The sequence below is a fragment of the Sphaerodactylus townsendi genome, linkage group LG04 (assembly GCF_021028975.2).
Source record: "Sphaerodactylus townsendi isolate TG3544 linkage group LG04, MPM_Stown_v2.3, whole genome shotgun sequence".
Lineage (NCBI taxonomy): Eukaryota > Metazoa > Chordata > Lepidosauria > Squamata > Sphaerodactylidae > Sphaerodactylus > Sphaerodactylus townsendi.
The window spans coordinates 66,461,819-66,468,450 of NC_059428.1; positions in this window are offsets into that span (position 1 = coordinate 66,461,819).

Sequence of the window (6,632 nt, forward strand, 5' to 3'; positions counted from 1 at the left end):
GAGGGGCGAGCACACGGCAGAGTTGCCAGGATCACGGGATCCCGCACTTCCTGCTGCTGGCTCTCTCCACCAGATGAAATCTCCGCGTCTCGTCTCTTCATTGGGGCCTCGTGGGTCAAGACTACAACTACTAACTGAGATTAATAAACCAATTTCAAACTATAGCAGTTTCAGATCTTGGACTGATGACAAGAGTGGCCTGCATTTTGAAAATCAAATATACCATGGTAACATTAATTAGACGGAGGTTTTCTATTATGTCTGAACTGAAGCAATGTGAAATAGCAAAGAAAATGCTTTACTCTCCTGCTTAAACAAGTGGGACTTAACAATGTCTAATTTACACCAGATTGCTTCCTATTATGAAACCAAAATAACCTCTGTAAAAAGTCAGAGTTACCACACTGTGAAGCTGTTGTCTGTATTAATGCCCTACATTCCTCTTCTTGGTGCAAAGCTAATTTTGAACAGCTTTCATATATCAACTTTACCTGTCTCTAACAAGTATTTGAATTGTAATAAGTAAACACTGCTAATCTATGAATTGTGTTGCCCTTGAAAATTCATTGTATTGCTCTTGAACATTTCTTGTATTGAACTTATTAGTTAAGGTCCTTGTAATGTGACATACTAGAGCCATGGGTCAGATAGGGATTTAAATTTATTTTATGTACAGAGAGGGAGGGAAGGCAGCATGGTATAGACCAATCTCATCAGATCTCAGAAGACAAGAGTCCAGGAAGATGGTGCCTCGTCTCAGGAGCCTCAGAGAAGTGCTCCCAGGATCTCCCATAGAGAGAGCTTATTAAGCAAAATACAAAAGGAAGCAAAATACAATATATTGTGGAAAGCTTTCATGGCCATATTCAACTGGTTGTTGTGGGTTTTCCGGGCTGTGTGGCCGTGGTCTGGTAGATCTTGTTCCTAACATTTCGCCTGCATCTGTGGCTGGCATATTCAGAGGTGTATCACAGAGAGAAGTCTGTTACACCAGACTAGTGTAACAGACACTTGTGTAACAAACACTCTGTGATACACCTTTGAAGATGCCAGCCACAGATGCACGTGAAATGTTAAGAACAAGTTCTACCAGACCACGGCCACACAGCCTGGAAAACCCACAACAACCAAAATACAATGGTTGACATATTTTCAAATTTCATCTAGAATGACTTAAGAGATAATTAAGTTCATAGAATGGAAAACTATGGACTTCAGATTTTGAAAAAGAGATCATAACACAGAAACATATGATGGGCAGGATATATAAGATTCTACTGAAAATGGAAACAGAAATGGAACAAGTAAAAACATGCATGATAAAATGGATGCAAAACTTTTCAACAGTGGAAAAACAGGACAGTGGGAATCATTATGAACTAAAAACATTAAACTCGCTGCAAGTCAGATAGTGAAGGAAAATTAGTATAAAATGTTTTTAGATGGTACATGACACCTGAAATGATTAAGAAGATGACTAAACAACATAACGGTGTCTGCTGCAGATGTAATTAAGAGTTTGGAACTTTTTTTCATATGTGGTGGACTTGTAAAAAAAACAAGACGTTCTGGATAGAAATATATAAGAGGATTCAGCAGATAATCAAATTTAAATTTCCTTTCACTGCAAAAACAGTGCTGCTGGGTATACTACCAGAAAAGCTTTCTAAGAAAAGGAATGGACTGTTGCAAGAGTTATAATCCCAGCAAACTGGAAATCTGATAAAGGCCTCACAATAGAATGCTGGGATGATAAAATCAGAGACTATGCTATCATGGGCAAACTAACCAATCTTGTGAATCGACGTCCAAATGATGAATTTGAGGAGAAACTGAGTCCTTATTTTTCATATCAACCTGATCTGACCATGTAAAAACAAAATATCTTGAAGTCTGGAATTAAACAATGTTTAAGATATAATTAATGGATTAGTAAAAATGCTTAGAAATATATAAATGATAAGGATTTTAAAACTTTATAAAGTCTCTCTAACAATTAGGAAATGTTATACTGGAATCCATTCTGTAATATGTACATAATACAATGAGGGGTAGATCTTTCCTTTTTGGAGGTAATTATGTCTGTCTTCTATTATTTCCTGTACTTTTCTTATTTTTTTCTTTCTTTTGTATAAGTGTTGAAAAATAATTTTAAAAATAATTTTAAAAAAGATCTCAGAAGACAAGTAGGTTCAGTACTGGGAGACCAGCAAGGAAGGTTTTGCAGAATAAGGCAATGGTAAACTATCTCTACTTGTATTGTTGAAGGCTTTCACAGCCAGAATCATCTGGCTGCTGTGGGTTTTCTGGCCTGTGTGACTGTGGTCTGGTGGTTTCAATGCAACAGGAGGATAACGAGGGTGGGGCAAGCTAGGGCGATTTGCCAGTTGACTGGTGGCGTCCTGGCTGCTGCCCCCCTGACCCTACCACCAGAAGCTGCTGCTTTGATTACCCTTAATTTAGTGCAAAGAAGTTTTCTGACTGCTCTATGTGACTTTTCCGCTGACAAGTTTATGCTCCCATCCCCATGAAATCATCCAGGTGACCTGACACGCACAGAAAGATTATTAGAGCAAAGGTGGAGGAAAACTTGGCCAACTTCTGACTGAGCACAGGTTAGAACACACTTGAAAGCATACTTTGTGGTGTTGATGCAAATGGAGAAATAAATCCACAGAGAGTTGCCAAATGCTGCTGTAAGAGGCTTTTTACAAGCTGGCCCCCAGGAACAAATAGTCAAACACTCTGCAGCTATTATAACCAATATGCTAGGAATTTTTGTGGATTAAATCATTTGCATCCAATCTAGCTTGGATTTCCCTTTATGGCAGCAACAATGAATTCCTGAAGTTTCTCTTTGTCAGGTTTATATTTTCAGCTAATTCATCCTGAAAACATGAACAGGATATTCAGAAAGGTGAGGCCTATCTCATGCCAATTACACCAAAAAAATTCATGAATTGAAATCAGCCAGGAAGGGTCTGACCAACTGGACGGTGCCAATTAGTAATCATTCACCGAAGGAAGGAACCGTGCCTGTAATTGTTACAAAAGGATAATATGACTCAGCCCCCACCCCAAAAGTGATTTCATTAAACAGCTCAAATTAAAAAAATTATAAACCAGTATTAATCTACCCTTTTGTGGAAAGTCTTGAACAGAATAGTGGCCAAGCTACTACTACTACATAAAACAGACTATCAACCTTTTCAATCTGGATTCAAACCTGGCAATAGCACAACTGCCTTGGTCAACCTGTCATGTGACCTACATTGGTCAACCAATGTGTGAAGTCCTCCTGAATGGGATGTTGGTCTTGCATGACCTCTCTGTGACATTCAGTACCATTGATTTTGATATCCTTCTAATCCATCAGTATGGAATCTGGAGGTTCTTCTAGAATTTACATTGATAGTCAAGTTTCAGAAATTGCCAGAACATCTATCTATCTATCTATCTATCTATCTATCTATCTATCTATCTATCTATCTATCTATCTATCTATCTATCTATCTATCTATCTATCTATCTATCTATCTATCTATCTATCTATCTATCTATCTATCTATCTATCCATCCATCCATCCATCCATCCATCCATCCATCCATCCATCCATCCATCCATCCATCCATCCATCCATCCATCCATCCATCCATCCATCCATCCATCCATCCATCCATCCATCCATCCATCCATCCATCCATCCATCCATCCATCCATCCATCCATCCATCCATCCATCCATCCATCCATCCATATCCATCCATCTTTCTTTCTTTCTTTCTTTCTTTCTTTCTTTCTTTCTTTCTTTCTTTCTTTCTTTCTTTCTTTCTTTCTTTCTTTCTTTCTTTCTTTCTTATTTCTTATTAGATTTTTATACCGCCCTCCCCCAATTGAGGTTGGTTCACTAACTGCAACCTTTCCTACAAAAAGCTGATGTGATCACAGTTACACATGCCTTGAAACATCCAGACTTGACTACTGTAACACAGCATTGGCAGGACTGCCCATGAAGATGGCTCAGGAACTCTATTTGGTTAAAAAAAAAAAAGAAGCTAGTGTGATGTGGAATTTTGACCCACTTGCCAGAATAACCTGATATAAGCCATTAACTGGCTTCCAATCTGTTTCTAGTCTCAATACAATACAGTTCCTGGGGCACTGTTCGCATGACTGCTGCCTCCAAAATGAGGCAGCAGCACGCTGTTTTTCAAATCCACCACGTCACGCCCACACTGCCCTCTGATTCCTGGGTCATTGCCATGACCGCAGGGGCATGTCCCCTTGTCAGAGAAAATAGGTTTTTAAAAAAACAGGAGGCACCTCTGTGTGAAGGTGCCTCTGTGGGCTGTGGCAGCTCTGGGGTTGCCCGGGTGGGAGCATGTGAACGGTCCCGGGACTCCACCGGCATCATGTATGCTGGTGTGCAGCCGCTTCACTGACCAATGCAGAACGGGTCATAGAGGAACAAGGTACTCTGATAATATACTTGCTTTTACCTTACTCTGATGCATTTGTCTTGCTTTTATTTATTCTATGTTCCGTATTACACTTCACGGTTTGAAAGAAAACTCTTCTTTGTTTCCTAATCTGCATTTTTTTTGCATCTAATTGTTTTGTATCACCCAAGAATTCCTCCAAATGATGCACTATTGGCAGTTCCATCTCCCCAAGGCAGGATTTAGGGCTTGAATTTAACACTGCTTGGCATGCCAGAGCCTGAATTCCTTTAGTTATGATAGTAGAAATGAAATAGGAATGAAACAGGTATAGCTAAGAGATCAATAAACATTAGATTATCACCAGGTCCCTGTTGGTCTATACCCCTGAATGCTTCAGTAATCAGTGTCTGAAGAGCTGGAATGGCAATATGAATGCTGTTCCAGTAACCTCAAACTTTGCCAGCAATGTATGCCTTTGCCAATAACGCAGTCAGGACTATGATCAAAGCAAGCAATTCATATGATCAAATTGGTGCATTATGTCTGTGAAATCATCTATTCAAACACTCTGTGTTACACAAACACTCTCTCTCTCTCTCTCTCTGTGTGTGTGTGTGTGTGTGTGTGTTGCTATCAAGTCAGAGCTAATGTAAGGCAACTGTATGGGGTTTTTAAGAGAAAAGATCTTCATGGTCTGCCATTGCCTCTGTGCCCTGTTTTGTCTGGGGGCCTATAATGCTGTTAAGACAGCCTTGCACTAATGCTAAGTGTACATTTAGATACAACCACAACCCCCAAATTATATCAATATAACCTAGCTGATCAGTCTTCCAGCATATTGAAGTCTTCAATTTATATAGGCTGGGGCAATAATAGTTATTTTTATTTATCTGTTTCAGAGCTTCTCTCTATATTTTAGATTTATTAGACAATGGCCTCTTGCACACAAGTCGTTTACCACATATATCACCACCAAATACTCTTTCCCCCTTGAAATCTGCACTTTCCCCCCTGTGTTTGGTTCTGGAAACATTTTCCCTTCATTGTTCCTCCACTGTTTTCCTGAGCATTTTAACTGTGATTTTTTAAAATCTGTTTCTCTTGAGCATGTAATTATGTTGAAATAGTCTTTATTTCTCTGCCTCACCAAACACCTGGCCCTTATCTATGTAGTTGCCCACCTTCCCCTTCAGCCATTTTCTGCTCCCTCCTCCTCCGTTTTAGAAAAGATTTTTAAATTTCTCTTTGTCATATTGAACTAGCAATGTAATTTTGAGGCAAACAAACAAAGAAGCAGGGTTGATTGGATCAGCTTTGTCAATTTTTATATAGAATTTGTGATGTTAATGTTCAGGCAGAGATAAAAACTAGCATGGTTGATCAGATCAGCTAGACCAATTTCATATCAAACTACCAATGTAACTTTAGGGCGGAGATCGATTTTGAAGCTGAGGCAATTGAAAAGAGTACTAGGAGTAATCACCAGAGGCATAGCAAGGAGGGAAAGCGCCTGGTGCACTAGTGCATTGTCTACCCCTGTCCTGTCCCGGAATGCCCTCGCCACACCCCCACGGGGCGCACACCTGGTGCGTCGCACCCCCCCTCTCCCTTGGAGCTATGCCTCTGGTAATCACTGCATGTAATCAGGGACCGCTGCAGTGCCTGCTCCAGGAGATGTTTTGGCTTCCATTTTGGGTTTGTAGTTTTCAACAGTAGAAGTGAAGGCTGGTTAGAAGCAGCCTTCTATGGTAATGATTGAAATACAAAATATTTTTAACAAGGGTAACACATCTACGGTAGTCTCCAATTGAAGCTTTGGGTAGAAAAGTGAATATGCAAGAAAATAGCCTATATAGAGAGAGTTATTGAATTTCCAAGATGATAACTGAAGTTAAACCTATGAATAACCTTGAAGATATAGTTAAAAACTGGTTCAATTATTATCAGTTTCTAGAAACATTTAAAGCTGATTATTAGAATGCTGGTTTTAGTGTACAAATGTCAGATTTTGAATGTATTCTATGTACAAATGATGATAAACTGATTATCAAAGTGTATAAGATGATACTAAAGTGGGATACAAAAGATTTTATGGGGTACAAAAAATGGGATACAAAAAGATACAAAAGAATCCTATTAATCCCTGTGGGCAAACATGCTATCCATTATTCTCTCTGGGCAGACATGCTT